General features: G+C 43.0%; 1 long non-coding RNA gene across 1 annotated transcript in view; it reads left to right on the forward strand.

Moving 5' to 3' along the window:
- The first annotated feature begins 3,597 nt into the window (after positions 1-3,597).
- Positions 3,598-10,654, forward strand: part of LOC105501812 — a 12,650-nt gene continuing 5,593 nt past the window's right edge. Inside the window, exons 1-3 of the long non-coding RNA XR_001000243.1 lie at positions 3,598-3,739; positions 9,276-9,396; positions 10,333-10,413. This is a non-coding gene — a long non-coding RNA (uncharacterized LOC105501812). The remainder of the gene's footprint in view (positions 3,740-9,275; positions 9,397-10,332; positions 10,414-10,654) is intronic.

Here is a 10,654-nt window from a genome sequence, read left to right on the forward strand (position 1 = left end):
GAAGTTTCATCACTATGCTTTGCGTATAAGACAAATATCACTTCCTCTCACATTGCCTGCTATTGCTAGAGTAGGAGAGGTTATCAATTAGGGCCCTTTCTGTTGGGACAGGAAACTCAATTCAAATTGGTTTAGTTGGAGAATGAACTGTATTGAATCAATCAACGAAAAAGCCCAAGGCTAGCTGGCTTCAGGAGTGGCTGGCTTCAAGGCTCAAATGAGGTCATCAGGCCTTGGTCTCTCTCCATCTCTAGGCTCTGCCTTCTGTTTGATTGGCTTCATTTTAAGCCTCCATGTGGTGGGCTTCGGTAGTTCCAAACTCCCCCTTGTGGTGGCAAGATGGCAGCAACAGTTCCAGCCTCCGTAGTATAAAGCAGGGGTCAACACATTTTTTTCCATCAAGGTGCCAGATAGGAAAGATTTTAGGCTTTGTGGACTATGTGGTTTCTGTTGCAGCTGCTCAGCTCTGCTATTATAGTGTGAAAACAGCCATAGATAATACATAAATCAATGAGCATGGCTGTGTTTCAATAAAACTTTATTTACAAAAACAGACAGTGGGCAGGATTCAGTCTGCCAACTGTAGCTTGCCTACCCCTGTTAACTACGCAGAGTTGTTGTTGGAAAATGGCTGCTCAGCTGGGGATGTACCTTCTGGCTTCTCTTGTAATTGGGTATGGCCATATGACTGAGTTCTTGCTGAAAGAACCTAGGTGGAAGTTATGTGGACCCTTTCTAGGTCAAAACTTGTAATAAACAGGTATGCCCGTTGCATTATTTACCTTCTGCTGCTGAATGCAGATGATGAATAAATTTTCGGAGTGGCAGAGTCACAAGATAAGGGAGTCTGGTTCCTGAATCACTGTGTGGAGTGGATCCATTTAATGACCAAGAACAACTGCCTCAGACTGTTACGTGGGAAGGAAATAAATTTCTATTGTGTTTGAGTCATTATACATTTTTGATTTATTTTCAACAGCAGTTTACTTACCTTAAGTAATAAAGAAGTCAGTGTCAGAAAGAGTGCTGATGTATGAAATAATCATAATATGTGGCACTGAGTAGTTGTGCTATGGGAAGCAAGAAAACAGAATAGGCTGCAAAAATGGTGACCTGTGTTATGCCATGGCAAAATAGTTCTTAAAACTATTTGGAAGACCAAGCAAATATATGCTGTCCCTGTAACTCTAGGGAAAGTCATTATAAAGAGATAGAACATTAGTGTGTATTACAGTTGAGTTATTTGCTGCTTATTGCACGTTATTACTAGAAAAATACATTCCCTGGCAATAATTGGCCAGTTTATAAGCAGAAACAAAAGAGAATAAAGTGTCCCCAAATTTGGAAAAGCCTATTGATTCTGGACACGCAACTGGAGATAAGACTGAATCAGAAAACAAACAAACAAAAAAAGACAAACAAACAAACCATAACCATAAAACACAAACCCAATTGCCCTCCTCTAAAAAAGAAAAATTTGAGGGGAGAAAAGCCCATTAAGAAATCTCAGTTAAGCCGGGCGCGGTGGCTCAAGCCTGTAACCCCAGCACTTTGGGAGGCCGAGACGGGTGGATCACGAGGTCAGGAGATCGAGACCATCCTGGCTAACACAGTGAAACCCCGTCTCTACTAAAAAGTACAAAAAAAATACTAGCCGGGCGAGGTGGCGGGTGCCTGTAGTCCCAGCTACTCAGGAGGTTGAGGCAGGAGAATGGCGTAAACCCGGGAGGCGGAGCTTGCAGTGAGCTGAGATCCGGCCACTGCACTCCAACCTGGGCGACAGAGCGAGACTCCGTCTCAAAAAAAAAAAAAAAAAGAAATCTCAGTTAAATATAACAACTCAATCGTGCAGCAAAGGGCTCCTTTCCACCCAAGTCTGTTGTTCAGATGGTCTCAAGGTGGCTGCCATTAAATTGAGAGAAATCTATGGAGACAAGGAAGAAAATAATTTGGGCTTCAGAACTAGGTCTAGGAAAGAACTTTGGGTGTGGTTACTGGCACTTGGAATTTACTGGAAACAAATAAATGAGAAACTTTCTATTTTTGAGGGAATTGTATTACCAAAAAAAAAAAAAAAATCACAAGCTTGGATGAAATAATCTTTGATTGGTTAAGCTTTACCCTTCCGTCCTAAATTTGTATGAGCAGAAAGCTGTGTTAAATAAAATTTACAGGAGGCTGTTGGCTTGGACTGAGCTCCTGCACTGGGCCCAGCAGATTAAATCTAAATGGAGTCACTCATGCTAAAGTTCCACATCACCAAACTGAAATTAAGTTGTTTATGTGAACTTCCAAAAAACCAGGAGCGAGAAAGGGATAACAGTTAAATCCCCAAGCAGGCCAGTTTTAGCCAATGTAAGAAAGTCCCCTCTGCACCAGCCTGGGCAACAAAGTGAGACCCTGTCTCTACAAAACATAAAAAATTAGCCAGGCATGGTGGTGCACATTTGCAGTCCCAGCTACTTGTGAGGCTGAGGTGGGTGGATCGCCTGTGCCCAGGAGTTGGAGGTTGCAGTGAGCTGTGATCGCGCCAAAGCACTCCAGCTTGGGCAATGGAGTAAAACCCTGTCTCAAAAAAAAAAGAAAAAGAAAAGAAAAGAGAAGAAAAAGAAAAACAAAGCCCCCTTTGCTTTAATCTTTACCCTTTACCAGAAATGTAAGTTTGATATAACCAATCCACATTTTGTTTCCTGTGTCTGTTTTCCTTGGCCCTTTTCTGTCTATAAAACCAACCTCCTCCGTTGGCTCATCAGAATACTCACTCTATTTTATGGGTTCAAGTGTTGCCCGATTCTAGAATTGCAAATAAAGCCAATTAACACCTTTACATTACATTTATGGTTATTTTGTATTTTGACAGCTCCATAAAGAGGGTACAGTTTTCAAGGAGGGCACTCTAGAAGTGGCTAAAAATAATAATGGACATGGAAGGATACCCAAGGTAGAGTAAGGGGCCCTAAACAAAAATAGACAAAAAATTCTTCCCAGAGAGCAGATTAAGGACTAAGCAAGGAATTTATCTCCCCTGCCAGGCAGAGGGTCTTTATACTGGTGGTCCAGCAGAATTCCATCATGCTATCAACTAAGTACTGTGTTCTCATTTTTCTTTTTTTTTCTGAATGGGAATCTTTTTGCAGTTATCAGGTCTTGGGTCCACCACAATATAGTAAACGTGTTAGAGGGACAGGTAACTGGTCTTTGAGTTCATCAGTTGCTGGACCAGGAGGAACCGCATATAGACCTGATTAAGGAGACATTGTGTCCTCAAGCATCCTGGACTTTGAGGTGGATGTAGTGACTGAATGGGACTTTGAGTTTTCTTTCTTGAGGAGGGCATGGGTGTAGTCTCCATGAGGGAAGAAGGATGCAAATGGACAGTTGGCCTACAGGAGGGTGGACTGTGATAGACTGATAACTGTTTACTAAAAATCCATTTTATTTTCATCCTGAACACAGCTACACCACACGTTCCTGGCTGTACAAGCAGTTAGGTGTGGCTACATGATTGTTCTAGCCAACAGAATATGAGTAGAAGTGGTGTGGGTCGTTTCCAGGCCAAGAAGCCGGTGTGCCCTCTCCTTGCTCTCATTTCCTTCCTGCTGATTGAATACAGACAGTGATGAGGCCCAAGACCCTAAGGAATAGTGCAGCCAGGAGTCGGAAGGAGCCTGGGTTTCTGAATCATCACATGGAGGGGAGCTGTCTTCAACTGGGAGAGCTGTCTTCAGTTGGATACTGGGTGAGTGAAAAATAAACTCCTATTGTTTTTGAGCAATTACAAGATTTTGTATGCTCATTACCACAGCTTAGTTTATTTAATTAATATAAGAAGCAACATGATCTCTTTTTCTCTGTGTGTGCTTAACACATTCTCTCTCTGCAGACTGGCTTTTGTTGCAATTCTGCACGTAACTCAGTTGTTAGCTGGAGCTTCCCTTTCCCCTAAGGTCTAGGTGAAATTGGAAAGATCGCCTTATCATATGGGTATCTAAAGCTTTCCCAAGATATTTCTGAATTCCCAGTGGAGCTTCTGTTTTCTGTTTTTAAAGATTCCTTTCCCTTTTGAAGTCTTTAGCTCAAATGGTCTCTCTCGCTCTCTCCCTTTTTTTTTTTTTCATTCTTTTTTTAGAGACAGAGTCATTCTTTATTGCCTGGGCTGGAGTGCAGTGGCACAATTATAGCTCACTGCAGCCTGGAACTCCTGGGCTCAAACAATCCTCCTGCCTTGGCCTCTCAAAATGCTGGGATTACAGGTGCAAGCCACCATACCTGGCTGGTCTCTGTTCCGTTCCACCCTTTATCCTTTTTTTTTTTTGAGTTACACACACATACATATATACTTCTCACTCACACAAATTATTTATGAGTGTAAGAGGTTGTAGTGAGAAATTGGTGACGAATAAGTAGAGGAAGGGCTTACACTCACAGGGGTGCAAACCTCAAATGAAACAGACATGTCACCACCCTTAAGTCACCCACCACTGGTGAGTATCCCTGGCCCTTCACTTCACCTGGCCCCAACTTGTCTCTCTGTTTTCATTCTTCTCTCTCCCTCTATTTGTCTTTTTTCCCTTTACTTGTACCAAGAGCCAGACAAAAGCCCTTGGATGCTCTGGAAAGACTAACAAGTTGGTAGATGGGAAATCTAACAGTTGGATGATTTTTCAAATCGCTACTTGGAGGGGAGGCAGAATCGTGCCTGGGGTACAAAGCAAAGTAGGAGGACCACACTCAGCCTCTACTCTGTCATCCTGAGCAATTCAGCTCTGGCCCCAATATGCACAACTTACTAAAATAGAAGAAATGTATAGAATAAAATAGAATAAATGGATTTTGCTCAACCCATCCTTTTTAGAAGTGTTATTATTATTATTATTATTATTATTATTATTATTTTTTTTTTTAAAGACAACTGTCTGTTTTTATACAACCATGTCCCTGGAGACTCACCCCAACCCCATGTGGCTTATCAAAGTGTTCATTAAAAATGTATCTTTCTCTTTCTGAGTTTTGTTAGCCTAAATTTGTCAATTTTCTGGCCGGGCTCAGTGGCTCAAGCCTGTAATCCCAGCACTTTGGGAGGCCGAGACAGGTGGATCACGAGGTCAGGAGATCGAGACCATCCTGGCTAACATGGTGAAACTCCGTCTTTACTAAAAAGACAAAAAACTAGCTGGGCGAGGTGGCAGACCCCTGTAGTCCCAGCTACTCCGGAGGCTGAGGCAGGAGAATGGCGGAAACCCGGGAGGCGGAGCTTGCAGTGAGCCGAGATCGCACCACTCACTCCAGCCTGGGGGACAGAGCGAGACTCCGTCTCAAAAAAAAAAAAAAAATTGTCAATTTTCTTTGCATTTTTATTGACATTTAAATTATCCTAGTGAGGTTTCACTACTGCTGATAGATTGGCATTCCTGGCAGGTCTGCCAGGTTCCTCCTAATATAGGATTGCTCAACTATTTCTCTACATTTTAGGGGAAAAACCAAGAAGATTTCTTCTTTATGTCCAGTGGAGTGTCTTTTGTCCTTCTCTGATGTCTTGGTACCAACTTATGTTTGTTATTGAAGGATTTCCTGAGCAGCTTATCATGTTACTTTCCCATGCAAAGATAGTTCTTTCCCTAAAATAAATTTAGGTTCTAGCTGGTAATATCAGAAAAGCTTTTTTTTTTTAAACCTTGTTTCATATGTACTTGATAGAATTCAGTCATTTTAGCCCTGGAACTAAATTAACTTTCAACTCCAGCAGGGTTGTCATGTACAGTCGTACAGGTTGTACACTAAGCCTCTTAAGGGAGCACCTTTTACCTATAGTCTATGTCACTGGTAATTTCTAGAGTTGTGTGGTCCACAACCTGTACAAACGTATCTTGTATAGTCCTGTCTCAAGGACCACCCACCATCCAACTATTAAACTCAATGGCCGAATTCCAGATTTCTGGAAGAAAACATTTGGTGGTCCATTTGGACAGTTTTCATGCTCAGATTGGAAACATCATGTTGTAGGCACAGAGGTCCAGAGCCTCAATGCCTTTGGGGAGCCCATCTGGGGGAAGTGGGAAACTGTTCTCAGAGAAGGGGTTGTATGAGAAGTGCAGACATCTCAAAACATGGCATTACCAAGGGCCAATGATAAGAAAAATGAATAGTCCAAAGGTGTGTTGAATATAATCTAAGCTGATGTTTTTCAAACTATGAGGTATGACCCATTAATGGGCTATGAAATCAATGTAGTGAATCATATTTCTAAACAACATAGAAATGAAATAAAAGAGATTAGAGATTAGGAAATATTAGCATGCAACCCACCTAGTAAAGTTAAATTAGTATATAAAGTGTGAATTGTGGTGCAACATGATCAAAAACCAAACCAAAGCCCAAACCATTTCACTCCTCTCTGCCTGCCCACAGGTTTGATGCAGGCGCCCTAGGGACATTTATCTGAGAGGATCTTTCTAGGCCTTGTCTCCCTCACTACTCCTGTGATCTTGCCTTATTTCCTTGCTAGGAAATCAAACCCTTCTTTGGTTCCTGAGCCCACCTTATCTTGGCAGATGGTTGGTTGGAGTCTCCAGCCTGCAGAAGTAGGACCTCAATTTAGTTGTGCTCATTTAGTTGAGCCCAGTATCCCAGTGGCATGGGGTATGTCCCAGAGACTTGCTTGCTTCCTCAACTACAGACTGTGGCTACCTTTGCCTAATTGAAACAATTGAGTTTTGCTTTGACTCTCTGGACAATGTCGTTAACATCTCCCTCTTCCAATTGATAGGCACAGGTTATGTCCCTTGTCTGGATGGACCCATGAGTAGAATCCTGCTGCCTGCCTGTCTTCCAGGACTCCCTCCCACATGTTGCCCATGGAGATCACCTACAAGCTAGCTGGGAACAACAGTTTTCTGCATCAGGCATGTACATAGGACCACCTTCCACCTACTTCTCCCACCCATGGATTCCTTCTCTGGATCTCTGGGTTGATCGTCTCTGGCTTCCTATACCTGCTTCCTGTCCCTTGATTTTGGCGACTAGTTTGGATGTCCGTCTCTGCATCCATGGCCTTAGCTTTCCTACCTCCTTTCTCTTTTGAACTGGCCAAGCCTTCGAGGGACATCTACAAGTTCTTCTAATAATTCCCCTTATATAGGGTTGCTGGATTTAACAAATAAGAATATAGGCTGGGCGCGGTGGCTCAAGCCTGTAATCCCAGCACTTTGGGAGGCCAAGACAGGTGGATCACGAGGTCAGAAGATCAAGACCATCCTGGCTAACCCGGTGAAACCCCGTCTCTACTAAAAAATACATTTAAAAAACTAGCCGGGTGAGGTGGCGGGCGCCTGTAGTCCCAGCTGCGTGGGAGGCTGAGGCAGGAGAATGGCGTAAACCTGGGAGGCGGAGCTTGCAGTGAGCTGAGATCCGGCCACTGCACTCCAGCCTGGGTGACAGAGCGAGACTCCGTCTCAAAAAAAAAAAAAAAAGAATACAGGACACCTTATTAAATTTACATTTCAGCTTAGCAACAAATTTACATTTCAGCTTAGCAAGAAATAATATTTGCATGTCCCATGCCATCTATGGGACATACTTCTGTTAGGAAATTATTCACTGTTTATCTGAAATTCAGATTTAATTGTGTATCCTCGTTGCCAGATAAAAAACAGGATGCACAATTAAATCTGAATTTCAGATAAACAGTGAATAATTTCCTAATAGAAGCACTTCCCATAGATGGCATTTATCTCGCAACCGTACACCTACAGTTCCTTGCTGAGGAAATGGCCTTAAGCTCTTTATGCACAGGTAGGTGGTCACGCTGTGTCCCATAGGACCCCACCCCTACCCCATCCCCAGCATCATGGCTACTTGGATCAGGAGTGAGTACTTGACCCAAGGTCAGCTAGTGCATAGGTTGGCCCGCAGTCTAAAAAGTAGCCTGGTGCAAGACCTTTGCACCAAAGGGAAATAGTGTTTAAGTGAATGGTTCTCCCTCGGGAGTAAGAGAGTAAGAGAATAATTAGTAAGAGAGAGTGAGAGAATCAGTTGGTAGGAAGAACAAAAGCCAAAAGACACACAGAGAGAAAAAAACAGTAAATAGAATTCATGAAGTCATAGAAGTGCTGAACAAGCAGCTCTATGGGGAGGGAAGAAAGGTGGAAAGGACTTGGTCGGTTGCAACAGGAGCAGCTGAAGTAGAAGGAGAGAGAAAGGAAACAGCAGAAGCGTGGTAATGGTAGAATGCCAGGGACCAGTGAGCACCAGATCTGAAAGTCCATGAGATAACCTGCTGATTAGACTCCCAGCTTCCAGACTCCAAACCAAGAACAAAACTCCCTAAGACTCCCAAACTCCCTAGGCTGGGCCATGGTTCTTTTTCTTTCTGTGCAGCCCGGTGGTTTAGCTTGGTTCACACAAGAGTCCTACCGACTTGACTGACCTTTCTCATTTCTATTTCTATCCTTAAAATGAATCTCCATAATTTCTGGTGTGAAGTTAACCTGACCTAGAAGGGAAGCACTCTTAGCTCTGTTTGTGCTGTTCAACACACTATCCAGGTGAAGGGGACCCACCCCACCTCTGTCCATCTCTCACTGCCATGCAAATCTCCAGATACTGATACCTGCTGGAACTGACCTGGAACTTCCGACCCTAGGCCTTGTAGCACTGCCTGCCCCTGTGAAATCTTGGTTCTGGAATCTTCCTGTCCTCACTGACCTGGTGCCTAGCACAGTGTCTGACACATGCCTGGAGAACAATGACTACATGCACAAATGCAGTCAAATTCATCTCTTTTGGCTTGAGTGGTTGTGGTGGAGAGGAGACAGAAGCTCTGAATGTGAGTTCTGGCTCTGCAACTTCCTCGCTACATAACCATGGGCAAGCTACTGAAATCCTTTAAGCTTCCATTTTCTCCTCTGTGAAATGAGGATGGCATTATCTACGCTATTGTGAGGTTTAAAATAGCAGACGTGTGAAAGCCTATATATAATAAGCCCTGTGAAAAACTTTACTGCATCTAAGTATAACGAAGCTGCATTTTGTTAGGGTCGCACTTTATGAGACCTCAGATGAGTAGAAAACAAACAAACAAACAAACCCATGATATAAGATTCCTCTTGGCAAAGGAGGGCAACCATTTATGTTGGCCAGCTGGCAAGAGAAGACACAGTTTATAGTTCGCTGGGATTGCAGGTCAAAAATCTTGCAATTTTGGACAAATTTTCATTTTTAGATTATTTGGATTGGATTCTTTTCTTTTCTTTTTTCTTTTTTTTTCCTTTTTTGAGACAGAGTCTCGCTCTGTCACCCAGGCTAGAGTGCAGTGGCACTATCTCGGCTCATTGCAAGCTCTGCCTCCCGGGTTTACGCCATTCTCCTGCCTCAGCCTCCCAGTAGCTAGAACTACAGGTGCCCACCACCTCGCCCATTTAATTTTTTTTTTTTTTTTTGTATTTTTAGTAGAGAGGGGTTTCACCCTGTTAACCAGGATGGTCTCAATCTCCTGACCTTGTGATCTGCCCGCCTCGGCGTCCCAAAGTGCTGGGATTACAGGCGTGAGCCACCACTCCCGGTTTGGATTGTTTTCAAAATTTCAAAATGATGAACCTTTATTATTACTTGTGTATTAGTCTCTTTTAAATGTACTTAAATCAAATTTGCTTAAAATGCCACTGCCCCCAATTCCATGATTTGAGGGAGAAGAAGATGAAAAATGTACTTTGTGATACAAAATGGATGATTCTTTATGGTCCTGCACAGCTGCATGTCCCAGCATCACATTAACCTCTGGATCTTCTCAGCATTCACTCTGGAATGTTTTAAATGTCATAACAGTGTACTTTCAAAATAATATCCTTGCGCGCCCCCTCCTCCCCAATCGTGTAGTATTGTCAGGATGTTTTATCTGGTGCCATATATCCTGCACATGACAAATCCATTTCCCCAAACAAACCATCACATATGTCCACACTGTCTATAAATTTTGAATCCTGACATCAACACTATTACCCTTTGACGTGTGGATTGGCCTGAGTTGTGCAAAACTGAGGGGATGATGTTTTTAAGGAATTAGGGGATGTCACTCTTTTCTTTATGATGGGTCCCCTCTGGAGAAAGTGATGTCAGGAACATGCAAAATTTAACCCTGCTGGAGAAAGCCCTAGATACTCTCCCCAGGGTACCTGGAGATTCAGCCGGCCAGATCTGTAAGCATCTCCACCTCTGGGGGTGATAACAAGGTCACCCTATACTTCGGTTTGGCTTTATAATAATACATCTGGCATCAATAGAGATTCTTTCTTTTCCAAGTGCTTTCCTATTTATGATCTCATTCTGCCCTTGCAGGAGGAAGAAAGAGAGCTGGTTAGGAAGCAAACTTGAGTTTCCCATGCTCTGTGGCCAAGCAAGTCACTTCACCATTCTCAGGTTCAGTTTCTCCATCTGTGAAGTGGTATTATAAGGGCTGTTGACTGCTTAGGGTTGTGTAAGTGCAAATGCTGCTGTGGGTTGGGTGGTGAATGCTTAAAGAAATACAAAAAGCGTTCCTATTTCTCCACATCCTCTCCAACACCTGTTGGTTCCTGATTTTTTAATGATTGCCATTCTAACTGGTGTGAGATGGTATCTCATTGTGGTTTTGATTTGCATTTCTCTGATGGCGAGTGAT

The sequence above is a fragment of the Colobus angolensis genome, unplaced genomic scaffold (assembly GCF_000951035.1).
Source record: "Colobus angolensis palliatus isolate OR3802 unplaced genomic scaffold, Cang.pa_1.0 Scaffold75, whole genome shotgun sequence".
Classification (NCBI taxonomy): domain Eukaryota; kingdom Metazoa; phylum Chordata; class Mammalia; order Primates; family Cercopithecidae; genus Colobus; species Colobus angolensis.